Here is an 18,789-nt window from a genome sequence, read left to right on the forward strand (position 1 = left end):
CTGGGGCTGGGCCTTTGGGCTGGAGAGAATGACGACAGCGGATGATCCAGACAGGGTAGGACAGGGATTATCTGGGCCTGTGAGGTGAGGCCCGCCACCCCGCACCCTGGGGAAGGCATTACACAGAGCACTTAGGGCTTCCTCTTTCTGCCATGGGCCAACTGCAGGATGGCCCTCCCTGCAGGTGGCTCTGCGTCTGCTCCCTCCTGCAGAGCTCTGGGAGTATCTTACACGGGGCAGGGGCGGGGGGCCCTTCCCGGAGATGCAGTCTTTCCCCCTCTTGCTCTGCTGTGCCAGGCATGGGTCTTGGTTTCAATTGCACTGAGTGGCTCTCTACTACAAAATCAGCCTTTTTAATGCCCTCCCCACTTTCTTGGCAGAGGGTGCGGCAACCGCATAAAAATAAGGCCTCTTGTTCGTGAAGAGCTGGCTGTGGGTGTCTGTTCCCAGCTTCTGACCTCTGGGCGCTCACCGGCCTTGTTTACACTGGATCCCGGGAGCAGGGCTGGCCGAGGCCCCACGTCCCCAGACAGAAGCTCCGCAGAGTGACCGTGAGGTAGGCCTCTTACCAACAGAGGGCTTCCTGCTGGGTCCTGAGCAACGGTCAACGTGCCAGGCGCCGTCTGCCGCTCGCAGCACTTGGCCCTCACCAAAGGCCTCATGCAGGGCCCTGCACACAACCGGCACCCAGCTCCTGGTGAACGACAGGATGAGAGAGAGAAATGAAGAACTTTTCAAACAGATAATTCAGGACCACTCTGGTTCAACTTAGCTGTTCTGGTGTTTTCTACATTATAAACAATTTCAAACAAATACAAGAGTCAAGAAAATAGTACATAGAACCCTGTGTGACCATCACCAACCTCAACCCGTGGCCAATCCTGCTGCATTTACAGCCCCACGCACAATCCCCCAACTGGATTTTTATTTTTTAAAGATTTTATTTATTTATTCATGAGAGACAGAGAGAGAGGCAGAGACCCAGGCAGAGGGAGAAGCAGGCTCCATGCAGGGAGCCCGACGTGGGACTAGATCCCTGAACTCCAGGATCACGCCCTGAGACAAAAGCAGAGCTTAACCGCTGAGCCATCCAGGTGTCCCAACCCCACCTGGATTTTTATGATCTTTTTTTAGGGTTTTTCATCTTTTTATTTTTTTAAAGATTTTTTCTTCTTTTTTTTTTTTAAATGGGGGTATAACTGTCATACAACATTATGAGTTTCAGGTGTACCATAAGATGCTTTGATATTTGTATCACCCAACTGGATTTTTATATGGAAATCACATCATCCTAAAATATGTCATTGTATATCTTTAAAAAGTAAAGACTCAAAAAAAATCACACCTTTAGTATGTCTAAAAAATTTACACTTAATGTCTTCAAATATCTAGCCAGTGTTCAATTTACCGCGATTTTCTCTATTTTATTTTTATGTCTTCATTTTGCTTGAATCGGGATCCAAGTGATATCAGCTTTTTGCTTAAATGCATCCTAAATTTCTAGTTATACAGTATTTTGGGAAGCAAATTATTCATGGTAGCAGATTTATATTTACTAAATTTCACTTTCCAAATGAAAATGTTTTTTAAGATTTTGCACTTTGTATCTCCTTCTCTGTCAGTTTTCCTGGACGTCTAGGACTTTTTGGGAATTAGAAACTTATTTTTTTCTGACTTCAGCATATTACCAGAGATTTTTCTAAACACGGGGCTAGAAATACTAGATACATGAAAACAAAAAGAGATCTTTAAGTGACTGTTTACACGTTGAGAAATATCCGTTACAGAATAGTTTCAAGAGTATCTGAAGACTCTGACAACCTTTAGCATTTTTGACTTGGTAGGAAAAAAAACTTCTCGGGAAGGTTTCATCATTTTCGGGGTAAGGTCTCGATGAAAACTCCTCCAAACATTTCAGAAGTGGGAACCAGAGTCTCCTCTTTTAGAAATAGCAGGCAGAGGCGTCTGGGTGGCTCAGGTGGTTGAGCCTCCAACTCTTGAATTTGGCCCGGGGGGTCATGATCTCTGGGTCCAGGAATCCTGCCCCATGCTGGGCTCCTTGCTGAGTGGGGACCCTGCTTGAGATGCTCTCTCTCCCTCTCCCTCTGCCCCTTCCCTTACTCACCCCCTCTCTCTCTCACAAATAAATCAATCTCATAAATTAAATAAATCTCTTAAATAAATAAATAAAGGGCAGAGCCTCTTGCTGAACATTAAAATATTACCAGGTACAATTAAATTCACGGGGGCTGTTGATTATGGACCTCTCACCAATGAATTCCCAATTCTCCTCAAATTAGAAATATATGCATTTTCTGGACATGCCTACCACTCTTCCTTTGAAGGTGGTTGTGTGTGTGTGTGTGTGTGTGTGTGTGTTCACCTATACCCTCTCATAGAATGTGATTTATGGATTTCTTGCCCATTTACTACCTGTAAATCATCAAGAGTTTTATGTCCCAAGCAGTCAGCAGTTGGTTATAAAATCAACAGAGAGTTGTACTAAATAAACCTTTACTGGATGGCTCTTAAGAATTGATGACAAATCAGAACGTGAAGACAACTCCACGGGAATGATTCTCACCTGCCTCTGGGATACCACAAAGGTCTCAGATATGGGAATTTTATTTGTCTTGAGCTTTTAAGAAGATTAATAACCAGATGAACTGGGAAGGAAATCAGTGCTCTGGGTTCCAGAAATTTTCTTCTGAAACAAAGAATTTGTCCTCCGGCACAAAACTTACACATGTGTAAATCATAGACACAAATATGTGTGCTGGAGTCTGCTGACACACAAGGGGCTGAAAATGAAGCTTATGTAAGAAGTCCGAGATCTTCCTGTTTGAATCCTTACATTTATTACTTTAATAAATTCTTAAAAAAGGAATGTGTGTGTGTGCGTACACTTTTTAAATATATATATTTTGGTGAGTAATGTAAGAACTGGTAATAATCATTTCTGAGGCAGAGGATGGGAGACTCATTTTTCACTTTAGTCCAGGCTAATTAATGATTTTAAAAATTTTATTGTTCATTTCCTACCTGCTCATAAAATTATTTTTGGGGCATCCCGGGTGGCTCAGAGGTTTAGCACCTGCCTTTGGCCCAGGGCGTGACCCTGGAGACCCGGGATCGAGTCCCGCATCGGGCTCCCTGCATGGAGCCTGCTTCTCCCTCTGCCTGTGTCTCTGCCTCTCTCTCTCTGTGTGTGTCTCTTATGAATAAATAAATAAAATCTTTAAAAAAATTATTTTTTGAATAGAGGAAGAAGAGAAGCAAATGATCTCTCTCCATGTGCTGTTACTGTTAATGTCACCTTCTTGAGGCCCCGGCGAAATGGTTTCCATTGTCACTGCTGCTTACACGTCGACAGACAAGCACACAGGCGCGCAGATGTAGACGTGGTGTGTTTACGTGCCCGTGGGCACAAGCGCGCTGTGCTATGAGCAGCACCTTTACGCGGACACACACGTAAGGTCCCGGGAGAGAGGACAGAGTGCTCATCATCTGTCGCTCCCCCCGTGCGTGGATTCTTCACACGTACACGCTGTTGCTGCAGCCCCCTGTGGCTCATGCTCGGTGTGAGGCCAACCCGGGTCGGTGTCAGTGGCAGAGCCACGAGTCAGACTCCGGGGGTTCGCCGATCACTCCCTCATCCAGCCCCCCCGCACATCTTGGGAAAACTGCTCACCGCAGCAGCAGCTCGTTTTCCTCCGTACCTTCAGAGGTGGACCCAAGGGTGCACTGGCTGGCTCCTCCCCAGAAGAGCTACAGGATGAGCGATGCAGCATTTGCCACCCTTCATACCCTTCGGCCCTCTGGGTGCTGTGCAAGGATGTCGGCGCCCGCTGCGGCCCCCGGGGCTCTGGCTCTGGTCCCTCCGAGACCCTCCCACTGTCCCCCCGGGGCTCTTCCTCCTGGGCCTCTGGGACTGGCCTGACCCCACATGAGCCAGGAAGGATGCCACCACCCCCCAACAGTCTGAACAGGAGCCACAAAAACATGTGCAGATTTTTCCAGAAGGCAGAAAGACGGCGAAGGGCTCCATCTACCAAGCTCCAAAGAGAACAGATTTAGACTAGCGTGTGTCTGTGTCTCGTTCGGCCCCTTGGAGGCCGTAGCGACTCACCGGTGGGGTCCCCTTTCTGGTCCCTGGGCTCAAGTGACGCCCTGACTGACCTCCCGGCTCACTCCATGGTTCTCAAAGCCTTCGACTCGCGTACTTGGCCGGCATTCCCTCCACACTGAACAGAGTGAGTCTGTCACTTCAAGGGAAGTCACTGACGCTGTGTTGCCCACGATGACATCCAACCTGTGAAGTGAAAATTGGAATTTCCTGAAAACTTGTATTTGTCATCACAAGCTTGACAACTCCCCCAAAAGTGGGCTTTATTTTTGAGATCGAAGTGGCACTTAAAAATGTGATTTTTAAAAAAATGTTATATAATGAAATGTGTCAACATTTGAAAGGTCTGTATAAGTCCGTGAACAAATATTTTCCACATGAGCACTAGGTGATTTTACGAAACCGCACGCACATAAAACACGTGTTCAATGTGCTAGATGGACCAATGGATTTTAATGGAACAGAGTACAAAATAGTCACGGATGCAATTTCAGATTCCACACTGCAACTAGCCGTTAAGAAACTGCCACGTGAGTTTCGGGGTGGTATCAAAGAACAGTATCTATGATTATCTAAAAAGGTTTAAAAACATTTCTCCATTTTCCAACTCACACATCTGTGTGAAACCAGATTCTCTTCATATAATTCAACCAGAACAACACACTGCAACAGAGTCAATGCAGAAGCAGATATGAGAATTTGGCTGTCTTCTGTTAGATTTGGTTTTTTTTTTTTTAATTTGCAAAATTGGAAAGAAATATCACTCTTCTCATCCTTTTTCTCCACATTGGAAAAAAATATGTTATTAACACATAAAAGGGATATAATTGCAATTTTATTTATATTTTATTTTCTCTATTTTTTAAAAGTTTGTTGTTTGTTTATTTAAGTAATCGCTACACCCAACTTGGGACTTGACCTTGTGATCCCAAGATCAATCAAGAGTTGCATGCTTTTCCAACTGAGCCAGCCAAGTGCCCCTGAAATTTTTATCTTTATGTTTTAATTTTTTTTGAAGGTCTTGGATCTATTTTAATTCTTTTCCAGGTTTATTGAGGTATAACTAACATGTAAAATTAGAAGATTTTAAACTGTACAATGTGATGGTTTGATATAGATACTATAATTTTTTAATGAATAAACAAATGAATATTTAATCTTTGTTTTAGTTTCTAATAAGGTAAGTCTTAATAGATACCACATAAACAAAAATTCTTTGGGTTTCTTAATATATTTCAAGAGCATAAACAATCTCCAAGAGCTAATGTGTTGAGAACGGCCAGCCTGTATTATTAGAGGCAAAAAAGCCCCAGTGGCAGTGAGCCCACCTAGGAGGTCCTAGCCTCCTTTGCAGTGAAGTTTGAGCATGCAGTTCTGGCCAACTGGATACAAGTGCAAGTTTTGGCACAGGGGTTCCAGAAAGACCACCTGGAACATACATAGGTAGGGGAATTCCTTTTTTGACTCCCTGCTTTTTGTCATTCTGAAGGACCACACCTTGTACGTAGTCACAGGACACCCAGCAGCCAGCTCGGACCACGAGAGGACTCTGGGAATAGAAGCCACAAAAATGGAGCAGGAAGACAGGATAGGTTGGGTCCTCGATGATGTGATGCTGCCTGCTTGTGCAGACTTCTTTCAAATCAAAGAGAAGAAAAGTTTTAAATCTTGTTTAAGCCACCATGATTTTGATTTTTCTGTTACATGTAGGGAAACCTAATTTGTTTCCTCCAAGTGTGACCGTGTGTTAACATTAGGCACAAAGGACCCGTCTTTAGGTGTTTATATAACTATGTCTTACGTACTTTTATGATTGGTTTCACTCCCACGTCAACCACTATGTTAAGGTATGACACTGGGACACCCGGGGGGCTCAGCGGTTGAGCGTCTGCCTTTGGCCCAGAGCGTGATCCTGGAGCTCCGGGATCGAGTCCCATGTCGGGCTCCCTGCAGGGAGCCTGCTTCTCCCTCTGCCTGTGTCTCTGCCTCTCTCTCTCTGTCTCTCATGACTAAATAAGTAAAATTTTAAAAAAAGGTATGACACTGAGAAAACATTATTCAGGGTCAGCATTACAGGCACTCAGAAATTTGTTCAACTCTTTAAACAACAAACCGTCAACTCAGGAGGCTCATCCTACTGGCAGGCGGTGAGCTGGGCCCTGGGTACACCTGCCCTCGGAGCCACCTTGCTCCAGGAACCAGCATGACCCTTGTAGCTCTGCTGCGGGCTCCACGTTAAGGTAACAGACTATCCTCAGTGTAGAGACAGGAGCACACAGCTTGTCACTTCGTTGGTATTTCTGGGGCAGAACTTAAATTTCATTGTCACCCTCACTCATTGAACCAGAATGGCCCAAATAAACAAAGAGGCTTCTCTCTCCCTTCTTCTTAATGTTGATGGGTTGACAAATCTCATTTCCATGATCAGCCACGTCAGTTATCCAGCGCTCTCTCAATACAGTAACTGACCTGATGGGAACGCACAGCTGGAGAAGGCCAATGAACCCCATCCACAGAACCACCTGTTACTAAAATCTTCTAAGCAAAAGTAACTTCTCATGAACCTCCTCCTTCCTGTTATGCAGAGTCTATAAGCATTGACTGGGAGCATCACAGGTGGGGACTAGGTGAAGGAGAGATGGACAAAAGCCTTACTCGTAAAGGCTGGCAGATTCCAGAAGGGGCAATGTGTCTGGAGTAACCAAGTTTCTCCCAGGCTCCTCGGGTCTGGGGTGGATTCAGGCCAGAACTGACCGCTACACAGCCTGCCGAGGATTAAACGTGATGATAATGTTGATCAAAAACACAAAGTCAAAAAATAAAAAAATAAAAATAAAAATAAAAAAACACAAAGTCTGGGGGCACCTGGGTGGCTCAGTCAGTGAAGCGTCTGCCTTTGGCTCAGGTCATGATCCTGGGGTCCTGGGATGGAGCCCCACATGGAGCTCCCTGCTTGGTGGGGAGCCTGCTTCTCCCTCTCCTGTTCCCCCTGCTTGTGCTTTATCTATTAAATAAATAAATAAATAAATAAATAAATAAATAAATAAACAAATAAACAAATAAACAAATAAACAAATAAACAAATAAACAAACAAATATCTTGATAGGGAGAGAAAGAAGCAGACTCCCTGCCGAGCAGGAGTCATCCCAGGACCTTGAGATCATGACCCGAGTGGAAGGTAGATGTTCAGTCGACTGGGCCACCCAGGCGCCCATGAATAAAATCTTTTAAAAAAAGCCCTCCAAAGTCTGCAGACTTGAGATTAGTAAGTCATGCTCCCGCGACAGGGCAAGCGGGGTCAAGTACGAGCACAGGTGGGATATCAGTGCTGGCGCTGGCGCTGTTAGCTAGGTGACGTCGGGCAAGCTGCTTAACCTCACCGAGCATAAGACGTAGTTACGTACATTTTCTCCAGGGATGCCGTTCGCTCTAGCAGGGGGACACCCATAGACCAAATGTGCTAACACAGACTGAGAGACAACTTTTCCGTTAATTTTGCCCTACCAGAGTCTATCACTCAGAAGTAGATTTGTTTTCATGTAACTAAAACCCCCAAATGACATTAACTCAAACAAGAGAAGTTTCTTCCTCTCTTCCCTATAAAAAGCTCAGACGTCAGTCGTACAGGGCTGATCCCGATGCTCAGGGACCTGGACTCCTGTCTTTGTGGCATCTTTAGTTGGCACCCTGCTTCCCTCCTCGAAGTCCTCTCATGGTCCACGGTGGCTGCGGACGCGTGGCGTTATGGCCACACGCCAGGAGGCGGAAGGAAGGAGGAGAAGACGGAGAGAAGGACACAAATCGCACCCGATTCGATCCTGGTAGACAGAGCCTTCCTGGAAGTTCCGTGCTGTACTTCCACTTCCTCCTCGCTGGCCAGATGTGGTCCATGGCTTTACCGAGCTGCAAGGGGATCCTGGGACACAGAGTTGTTTTTTGTTCCTGCTGCTTCATTACCGGGGACGGGGTGGCATCGATCCCGGGGCGTCCCCAGCAGCCTCTCCCATCCTTGGTTCTCTCCCTCTTGCTCAGTCTACATTCAACTGTCTGCTCAAGAATGTGGAACTTTTCAGAAAATGTGTGTTTTGAATCCCTCTGCTGAACCAGAAATACTAACTTTGGAATGTCAAGTCCGAGTCCACGGGCCAGAGGCAAGGTTTCAGCCAAAGACGCCGGCCTGGCAGTTCCCCGGCGGCAGGTGCAGTCGGCGGCGGCAGCTCCAGCGGTTCCCGAGCGCCCAGCGGGCGAGGCAGGCCAGCCTCCCACTGGGCCGCCGAACCCGGACCTCGGGGCGCCACACGCGGGTCTCATTTCTCTGCGTTTTTGTCGAGTTGTCATGTCCCCCATCCTCACATTTGAAGGGCGTTAACGGTGACATGACCATCACAGGGCAGGATTTAATGATAGCGACATACTCAAAACCAAGTGCATTCATTCCAGAAGCTGGGATTTAATAACTTGAAGCGTTCAGAGGTTAACTTGTTCTCTGAGTTTTGGGGGGAAGGGGCGGTGGGGGGAGAAGGGGGAGGAACAGAGGAAGCCAGACGCCGCTGGGAGCTGCCATAACTTTTTGGGGGCATTAGTGCTATATTTAGTGCAATTAAGTTGCTAATTCAGTAAAAACTACTACAGTTCCCTTGTGGCCCGAAAGAGTAAAACGCAGCTGCTAACAGTGGCTGATTTATAACCTAGGCACCAGGGGAAATAAGCCAGATTCTTCTGAGGGCCTAAATCACTCAGCCAGGAGATCAAAACAGCATGCTTCCCCTGGGCAGAGCACCAGAGTTATGCAGCCTCCGAAGCCGGGCTTGACGAACCCCGTGTTTGCAGCCGGCCTAGACGCCTGCCTCTCCCTCGGAAGCCGGCCTAGACGCCTGCCTCTCCCTCAGCCCTCGGAAGGATGCAGGAAGTAAGAGGGAGTCTTCAAAGGCTCAGAGGTCAGTACCTACGCTCTCCTCAGCCCCAATCCCAACCCAAGGGAAACCATGACTCAAAAGGCAGAGAAGCATGTGGTTAGTCTGTGATCTCCCCTGCTGGCACGTTCAGGTCACTGAAGATGACACGCGTATGGGCAGGGCCCATCGGAGGGGCTGAGAGACCACGCCACACTCCCCCCCGCTCCCCCCCCCCCCCCCCCCCCCCCCCCGTGGCTGCCACTTACAGCAGAGCCTAATCCTGTGGCTCTCACGCTGGGCTGCATGTTAGAGCCACCTGAGCAGCCTGACGAGTCCCGATGCCCAGGCTGCCTCCCAGACCCGGTGAACCAGACTCTCTAGAGGAGGGCCCGAGATGTCAATGATGTTTAAAGTTCCCAGGTGACTCCAGCGTGCACCCAAGTTCAAGAACCAACGGTCCGACTCACAGAGACTTTGCTGTGAACAGTGTCCCCTGCAGCTACCTGGGGCAGAAGCTGCACAGACTTATGTCACAGCCCTTGGGGGGTGGGGTGCGGGGGGGCGCGGAGAAGTCCAGAGACGCAGAGGACAGTAAACACATGAGTGTGCCTTAAGGCTCCCCGCCCACCCCCCGACAAAAGAACTGAAAAGGGAATCTGGAAACCACCAATCTGCCCAGGGAGCAAAAATGAAGGCACTGTATCATGTGGGATTCCTGGTTGGCTTACAGAACCCCCAATGTTACTTCTAATCTGCCCCAGTTCCTGAACTTCCTTTCTTGGCTATTTTTTAAAAAAAGATTTTATTTATTTATTCATGAGAAAGACACACACACATGGGGGGAGGGGCAGAGACACAGGCAGAGGGAGAAGCAGGCTCCCTGCAGGAAGCCCGACACAGGATTCGATCCCAGGACTCTGGAATCATGACCTGAGCCAAAGGTAGATGCTCAACCACTGAGCCCCCAGGTGCCCCCTCTTGGCTGTTTTCTAAGACTCGTATTTTCTGTAATTAAAACAGCAGCTCACACTCAGGTATGACGTCAGAGTCACAAAGCCCTTTTTCAATACCCATCACTCTTACCAGGGCACACAGCTCATCCAGACTCGGCCTCGGACCGCGGGGGCTGAACCCCTTCCTCTCAGACCCAGATGCCATTAGAAGCAGAGGACCGGTTGTCCTTGAGCTTCTAGACAGAGGGCTTTCATCTTTGTTTTCTGCTTTGAGCCTTCAATCCGTACGCAAAGACTTAGAAGAGGGAGTCTGCGGGTGAAATCAGCACCTGTGACATCGCAGCCTCCTCCTTGACAAATGTCTCCCTCAGGCAGGGGCCTCAGGCGGATGGCCCGCTGACCCCTCCCTGCCACCCAAACGCCCCACGTTTGGCACAAGGGGAACACTTGGTGTACTCAGGTGTGTGCAGAGGTGACTAACTCAGGGGCAAACTGTGCGAGGAGAAGGCTCTGGGAGCTGAGAGGAGGAGTGTGTGCAACGCTAAGTGGCTGCGAATCCGGTGGAGGCCCGGCCTCCATCTCCCCCCAGCTTGCAGCCCCCCCACCACGGGTGCCCTCGGGCTCACGCAGTCACCAGGTCCCTGGGCGGCATGCGGAGGAGCAGAGCCATCAGGGGCTGACGCCTGTAGCCGCAGCATTGGCTCCTCACTGGCTGAGCGACTTGGAATATAGCCCTGGAAAGTCCCCCTCGCCTGCTGAGCGCTGCTTAGCACACGCCCGAGGCCTTGACGGGAGCTTTGTCATATCAGGCGATGGTAATCCCGCACAGACCCCGGCCTGAGATGTCACCGCCTTCACCAGGGCAACCGGCAGAGGGACCTGGTCCCCTCCAGCTCCCACCCCCCCATCTGATGGGTGCTCTGTCGACAGACCACAGTGTGTGTTTCATGGATCCAGTGATAACAGAACACTTTTAGTAGAATACAGGAAACTCTGAGATTTCATCTTTTTCTTTAAGGACATAGGACGGTGTCTAATAAGGTAGGTTCTGGAGTCAGAATGGGTTCCTTTTGCTCCATCATTCCGTTATGACCTTTGGCAAGTTCTTGCCTTCCGTAAGCCTCAGTTTCCACACTTGTGAGATGGAAGCGACACTACCACACAGCTCACAGAGACAGCTTATTGAGAGAGTCAGAGGATGTAATGTCCGGAACATCACTCACACCTGCTGACAACAGCTGATACCATTGGGCAGGCTTGGTGGCATCCCATCCCCATGAGCTGGGCCTGTGGCCCTGTGGCTCCCCATGGCACTTGCTGCCAACCTCAGTCCTGCTCAACCCCAGGGACTCCCGGAGAGCCCCATTTTCCAGGAGTTCCCATTCCAAAGCGTCCCCACCTGATGGAAAGTCCTTATGTCACTTCCTAGGGCAATCATCGCTCAAGAACATCGTCCAACAGTGGATCAACCTATCTCAACGTGCCCCATTAAATCACCTCTCCTTTCCAGTCGCTCCTGTGGGCAGACCGTGTCCGGTTTCAGCAGGGCTCACCTGCTTGTGCCAGGCCACGCATGCCATTCAAAATACCCAATATGGACACTTTCTCGAAACCAAGCGTGCCACCCCACAGCCTGTCAGACTGCGCCACGCAAACCTGGAGGGGCGCCTGCACAAACTGGCAGCTCCTAGGCCTGATGGTAACTTGTACCCTGTGTGATGAACTATTTTGTGTTGACTCATGGCCTGATCCCCACCCACACCAATGTGACATCACCGTTTCCATAGTAAATAATAATCTTCAAATGGAATACAGCAGGAGCTGAACACAGAATACAGCCAAATGAGACAAACATGTTCCTCGAACAATGGATACAATGGTGCGGTATGGCCACAAGCCTATGCATTCATGTTCCAGATGACTTCCATATCTCAGCCTCTGGTGCTTCCATTCAACAAGGAGTGGGGAGGACTTGCGACTATGAAAACAATACCCCACAACCTCACATATCCTATGGGAGCATATATTTATATAGAGAGACATGACTCCCATTAGCTGTTAAGACTTATTCATGCGATCCTGCATCTGGAGCATGTGTTAATCCTCAACGTTTCAAAGTAAGCATGTGGACGTGAGTTCTCTACAGAATTTAAAATAGACCTTGGGATCTTGCTCTCGTTCACTGCCTGGAGCCCTCACGTAGCACCCGGGGTACGTTCTCTTCACAGCTGCCTACATTTTTACGCTGATGAATGCAAGCTCCTTAAGGGTAGGGGCCCTGCCGTGTAACAGAGAGCGTGATTTCCCGGAACTCAGCACGGGGCCTCATGGACAGGAGCAAGCGTGTACGTTTACTGCTAGAATGACAGAGCTGCCCAAGGGAGCAGAGAATCCATGTGATAGGTAATATCTGGGTACCTTTGAGGGCATTTTGTTCCTGGACTTTGTAAAAAGACGTTAACGCATCCCTCCGTTCTTGTCTCAGCAGCATGACATCACCTAGAGGTGATGGAAATGGAGAATCTCAGGCCCAGACCTCCTGAGTCAGAATTCCCATTTAAACAAGATCTAAACAAACAAACAAACAAACAAAGATCTCCTGGTCATTCACAAGCATGTGACGTTGTGAGAGGCCCTAGCGGGTCTACACCACCTTCACGTCCAAGCTTGAGAGGGCTACGCACCTAAGATTCTGGTGTGTGTGGAGGGGCGGGGGAGAGAAGCCAATAATAACATTTATCGAGTTCGGGAGGAACCTAGGAGGGAGGTACTATCGTGATTCCATTTCACCAGCTGGCACCGTGTGGAGACGGACTCAAACGTACAGAGGGTACGTTCAGAAGGCATCATGTTACGAGCCCCAGGAACCGGGGAAATCTGCTATTCCAGTAACACCTTGGAAGATTTCCAACTTACACCAGATAGCAGCTTCTGACATGAAGCATTTACATACGGACAGGACTTAGGGCGGCCCATATTCCCTACCTCACATGAGTAATATGTGCTTATTGGGAAACAATTGGAAAATACAGATAAGCAAAAAGAAGTAAAAACCACCCAATGATGACAACATAGCTAATATTTTAATAAATATTGTTCCATATGTCACTAATATTTGAGCATTTATATGCATATGTATATACAGTCATACTTTTAAAAAATATTAATTTACTTGAGAGAGAGACAGAGAGCATGCGTATATGCGTGAGCAGGGGAAGGGCCGGAGGGAGAGAGGCTGACTCCCCACTGAGCAATGGAGCCCAACGTGGGGCTTGATCCCAGGGCCCTGAGGTCATGACCTGAACTGAAACTGAGCTGTATTCTTAACTGACCAGTCCACCCGGGTGCCCCTATTTGTACATGTTTTTAAGAAAAAAAGGAATCATAGTATCCACACTATTGGCGACTATCCCTATTTTATTTTATTTCATTTTATTTTATTTTATTTTATTTATTTGTTTGTTTATTTTAAAATATTTTTTAAAAGATTTTACTTATTTATTCATGAGAGGCAGAGAGAGAGAGAGAGAGAGAGAGGCAGAGACACAGGCAGAGGGAGAAGCAGGCTCCATGCAGAGAGCCCGACATGGGACTTGATCCCGGGACTCCAGGGTCACACCCTGAGCTGAAGGCGGCGCTAAACCGCTGAGCCCCCCAGGCTGCCCTATCCCTATTTTAAAATACATTTAGAAGTTCAGATCTCTCCATCTCTCACCATCGCCCCTTGTCTGCATGTGTTTTTAATTCCCCCCATTCTTGAAGGATTAGCTCAAGGTTCCCGTCCTCCAAAAAGCCCCCCTAGACCACCCAGACCATGGTGGCAGTGATGCTCAGGGACGCTGCCAGCCGGGCCCCGGCTGCCTACGTGTCAGTGTAACGCGCATTCCTGGGCCACCGCAGCCCAGAGCAGGGTCTGGATGTACTCAGGGGACACTGACATCCAGCTTCTGCTCCTGGAAACGCTGCGGCCGCAGCACGCCTCTTCCTGTAGGTTCGAGGGCTCCCTTGAATGCCCCACACTTGCGTCCTGTGTGTCCCGTCCTCGCCATGCGGGCTGCTCCCTGCACTAACTTGTCTGCTGCGTTCCCCTCCTCGCCGGCCGCAGCGGACGTCAGCTCGCAGCGGAGCCGGACCAGAATCAACACGTGCCATCGCCAACATTGTGTTTCTGATCCCCTCTGTGGCATCTCCAGAGCCTTGCCCAAATGCTGCCGCGCTTGCACTGGATGTGGCCGCCCGCCTGCCTGGCTCGGATGGCTGTCCCAAGCACCCGGAGCAGGCCCTTTGCACCTGCCTCTTACTCCATCGTTAGGGCACAAGACAGAGCAAGCCCTCCGCTGGGATCCCCTCAAGTCTCTGCTGGACTGGGTAGAGGCTGCCCCATGCCTTTGGGGAGCTGCACCCCAAGTCCGGCCGAGTGACCTGCACCTGGCCGTGCCCAGGTGGTCTCTGTCCACTCATTGCGCACCTGTTTCTGGCACCTCCTGTGGTGCCCAGCCCTGGTCACTGCCTGGGAAGTTCAGGGTGCCCGGCTCCCCCTGCGGCTTGGCATCGCCATCTCCCCACGAGGCTGCTGCCTCCTGGCCTCTCTCACGCCTGGGTGTCAGCCTGCACCTGCGCTCTGGGGTCCTTGCTGTAATTAGCCTCCCCTTTCTACCAACCTGCAGGGTAGATAAGCAAGCGTGGGACCAACTGGCTGTCCCAGCTGGGCTTTGAATTTGGGCTCCAGCACTTGCCAGCCTGCGTCAGTGTCTCTGCCTCTCGGTGATTTTTTCTTGTCGTTTGAAAGAAACCCTCAAAACTCCACTGGACAGCTGAGAGTTGAACAGAGTCGCCCACGGGAGAGGCATAGAGCAGCGCCCAGAAGCCCCGAGTATGTAATGAACTCGAGCGTGGAGACCTCCCGTCCCCTGAGCACTTGGCCTGTGCCAGATACACCGGGGCCGGGGGAGGGGGGTGCGGGGGGGTGATTAAGGCCACTGGTAAGAAACGAGGCAGCTGTCCCGTGCCGCCTACAGAGAACGTGGGCTGCCGTGGGCGCACGGAGGGGTCTGCGACTCAGGGGCACTGCACCCTGGTCTCCTGGGCCCTGGCCACCCCCGTCACACCAGGTCCTCATCTGGGGGACATCTCTGTCCAGCACCACAGACACCCAGCTACTTGCAGGGTGAGCTTCCGGCCAGCACAAGGTGAATCTTGGAACCTTGGAAAAAAGTGTCTTTTTTCCATAAAGCAGTCATTTAAGCTCCAAGAACCTGGGAACCAACTGAGAAACATTATAAACATTATGATCCAACGGCCTCAGAAGCAGATGATCCAGTTCCAGACGTACAGACTCCAGTCTGACGTATGGCTCCTGCAGACCTGTGCACATTCCAGGCCAGAAACCAAGAGGGGAGCCCGCGGGGAGGAAGGCCCACTCGGGGGAGCAGCCTGGGCCCCCCGGGGCACGTGGGACTGGTCGGGGCTCCCTGGCACTCATGAGCCTTCTCCACCGGAGCCCACCGAAGTGCCCGCGGCTGCCAGCCCCGCCGCTCCGCTCTCACCTTGGCCACCCATCTACGTACCGCCAAGGGTCTCATGTCATGTCATAACCATACGTGTTAGGTGGACATTTCGGCCCATTTTCAAGGGACAGATGTATGTAACCAACGCCCCGCTGGAGGAGCCCAGGTACAGAAACGGAGCAGCAGGGGCGGTGTGGGGCCTGCGGGCGATGGGTGACAGCGGCTCGCACTCCCCCTGGGCGCCCGGCCTTCAGGGAGGGCTGCTCCTAGAGCCCCAAGGCTTCGGGAACAGCAGCTGCACAGGAGGCAGGGATGCAGAGATGCAGAGATGCAGGGAGGCAGGGATGCAGGGATGCAGGGATGCAGGAAGGCAGGGATGCAGCCGGCAAGCATTTTCACGGGCCAGCTACGTAATCTGCACGAGAGCAGAATGAGAACGTGCGGCTCCTTACCCAACAATTACGGAGACATTCAAGATGGTGATGGCAGCGCAGCAGACCACAGGCCGGGCTCCTCCTAGTAGGAGCCCCAGTGGGGCATGAGGCCCTGGGGCACCGCACATGTCACACACCTGTGTCAGCAGCCCTGCGTTTTAGGTCGCAACATCAAATCCAAGGAATGGCACATTCCTTATTTCTCCAAAATAAAACTTTACATCCATAAAATTTGGGTGTTTCCTCCCCCAAGCCTGGGAGCCTATGAGAAACCTGGACTTGTGTGGTGCTTCCCAATGGCAGGGTGGGAAGGGAGGCCGCCGTGTCCTCGGGCCCGGACGGCTTTCCTCTTTGCCACTGCTCCTTTGGCTACGTGAAGCCACGCTGACCCAGCTCCTCACCATCTGTCTTCTGGGCACTCCTGGTGGCTCAGAGAGGCACCTACTACAGACGGGCGACCACCTGCTACCCACGCTCTGCCTCCCCTTCCCTGGCCCTCCTACCCCTGCCAGTCTGGGATTGCATAGAGCCCTTTCTCAGGGTCTAGCTGCTTCCACCTGGTTGAGGCATGGCCCTTGACCCTCTCCTCTGAGATGTTTCCAGATTAAGGCCCCTCAGAGGGTCTTCAGGAATACACTGCTGCCACCTTGCCCGAGGTGGGAAGAGGGGAAGCAGACACCTACCTCCATGAGGCAAGTGTTTTATATTCTCACCCTGTTGGCTTCAGAAAGGTTGTGATGAGATGTGGGCCTCCTAGCTTCTGAGTCTCCACGTCCCTTCACCCTTTGCATCCATAGAGGACTGAGGGCGCCCGATGGGAGGTGAGGAGGGGTGAGCGGGGGAGTAGATGCAGCGGGACGAGGGGGAGACCTTACTGAATTCTGAGTCCCTTGCTTCTGTTGCTCTGACCTTAATTTTGCCATTGGTAGGATGGGTGGTGGTGCCTGCCTCCCGGGACGGTGGGGATGAGGAGATTCAATGGAGCATGGACCAAGCCCCTCTCCACTGTTAGCTCTCTCTCCTCCCGTCTTCTAACCTCAAAGCAACCCCAAGCCAGAGGAAATCAAGGAGTTCTGTAGATTTGGAAAACTATCTCAAGGTGTTCAAAGCAACCTGTTGAGTGAAAAGGCAGGGGACAAACCAGCCTGCCTGATTCCATTCATGTAACGCTGCACACATATCCATTTGCACCAGAAATGTTTGGAAGGATATTCATCAAAATGTTAATAGTGGTTTTCTTTGGGTGCTAGGACAGCAAGTGATTATTACCTTGTTCTTCACGCGTGTATGAATTGTCTTAATTTTTTGCAATGAATATGTCTTTTTTTTGGGGGGGGAAGACTTTCAAGTGTCACAACACAGCTATCTAGGATCAGAGGAGTTAGTCTAGAAGATTTCTAAAGGTGAATGCATGACATTGTCTACATGAAGTCCCAGGGCAAAGATATGAGCATAAAACGTAAGCTCCAAAAATTGCTGCCCTCAGTATGACCTTGTCCGGCCTCTTTGAGAATCGCTTGGCAATATCAAGCCATACCGACAATCGCTATCCTCTGTGAGCCAATAATTCCACTTCTTGCTGGGTCCCCTGCAGAAACTCTCACGCACGAGCACGAAGAGATACTGGAGGGGTATCAACCACAGCCTTGGAAGCAAGAGTGGAAACTAGAAAGAATGCAAACATCCGTGGTCTGAGTCCATGTTGGCTGCTATAACAAAATTCCCTTAAACTTGGTGGCTTACGAACAGCAGACATTTGTTTCTTACAGTGAAAGCCAACAGGCCCAAGGTCGTGGCTCCGGCAGATTTGGGATCTGGTGAGAGAAGGCATTTCACAGTTTTTATTTTTTTATTTTATTTTTATTTTTTTTCATTTCACAATTTAGTGGCTAAAACTAGTCACGTGTCCCTGCAAGGAGTCCTCTTAAATGAGAATGGAGTGAAGTGTGTCTTTATGTTGCCATTATTCTTTAAAAGGGGTCACATGGAGCTTTGTCTAAACATGGGAAATCAGATTCCCCGCATGTTTTCAATCATTTTAAAAAATGGGTCAGAAAAGATCTTGTAATGATTTCTGGGTGACTTCAGTAAGCGCACTGCACTCAGAAGCAGCAAACTACTTGCCTGAGACGCCATTTCACCGTCCCAGACAGTGGCACCGTGCACTTCTGAAACTCACGTGGCAGAGCCGAGCCACCGTGGGAAATGGGTCTGGCTCCAAGTGTCTAATGCTTTCTCATGAGCTTGTGTCACTGTTCCTTCCCGCTATTGCCAAAAAGTAAAAGTCCACCTCCGCCTGCCCGTCTACCTCTGCCTCTGCCTAATCGTGCAGATTCACTCTTGGCTTTGTTTTTCATCACTCATTTGCATATGTTCAATTGTCACTAAGACATTCTGCAAATATCTGCAAGGCATTTTGCCCTGGAGGTGCTGAAATCCCTTGTCTCACAAATGTCACCTTCTGGCCTCATGCTCTGAGCGCAGCAGCAGGGAGCTCCCTGTCCTGGGCATGTGGGCACCGCTCAGGGGCACGGGTCAGGCCAGCAGGTGAGCCCCTATGGGGACACTGGTGGGGAGGAGGCATACTGGAGGTCACCCAGCCAGTGAGCCTCCCCGCCTAGAGCCACAGGTCACTGTCACACTTCAGACCCCAAGTTCCAGGTCTGTCTGCAGAGCCACCACTGCAAACCCAGAGCTCCTCCTCCCTCTCCCCCAGGCCCCAAGGGGACATGATCCGCCCCGCTGGAATCTGCCCCTCCCTGGCCCACGTCCAGGCTCTGCTCTTTGCATCTGCCTCTCGGCACTTGCTTCTTGGCTAGTGTCCCAGGCTCCAGTTCCTCCCACACCCAGTGCCCTCTGCCCTGGGCCTGCGG

General features: G+C 50.3%; 2 long non-coding RNA genes across 3 annotated transcripts; one reads left to right on the top strand and one right to left on the bottom strand.

Moving 5' to 3' along the window:
* Positions 1-334: 334 nt before the first annotated feature.
* On the bottom strand, positions 335-11,738 carry LOC144314250 (uncharacterized). 2 transcript variants are annotated; one of them, XR_013380075.1, is made up of 3 exons: positions 11,375-11,738; positions 4,130-4,312; positions 335-694 (listed from the first exon to the last, which is right to left on the bottom strand). It is a non-coding gene; the product is annotated as an uncharacterized LOC144314250 (long non-coding RNA). The 2 variants fall into 2 exon arrangements; XR_013380074.1 differs by having other exon boundaries at positions 4,180-4,312; positions 11,375-11,737.
* Positions 11,033-13,089, top strand: LOC144314251 (uncharacterized). The gene is made up of 2 exons (XR_013380076.1): positions 11,033-12,378; positions 12,464-13,089. It is a non-coding gene; the product is annotated as an uncharacterized LOC144314251 (long non-coding RNA).
* Positions 13,090-18,789: the final 5,700 nt, after the last annotated feature.

The sequence above is a fragment of the Canis aureus genome, chromosome 5, assembly GCF_053574225.1.
Source record: "Canis aureus isolate CA01 chromosome 5, VMU_Caureus_v.1.0, whole genome shotgun sequence".
NCBI lineage: Eukaryota > Metazoa > Chordata > Mammalia > Carnivora > Canidae > Canis > Canis aureus.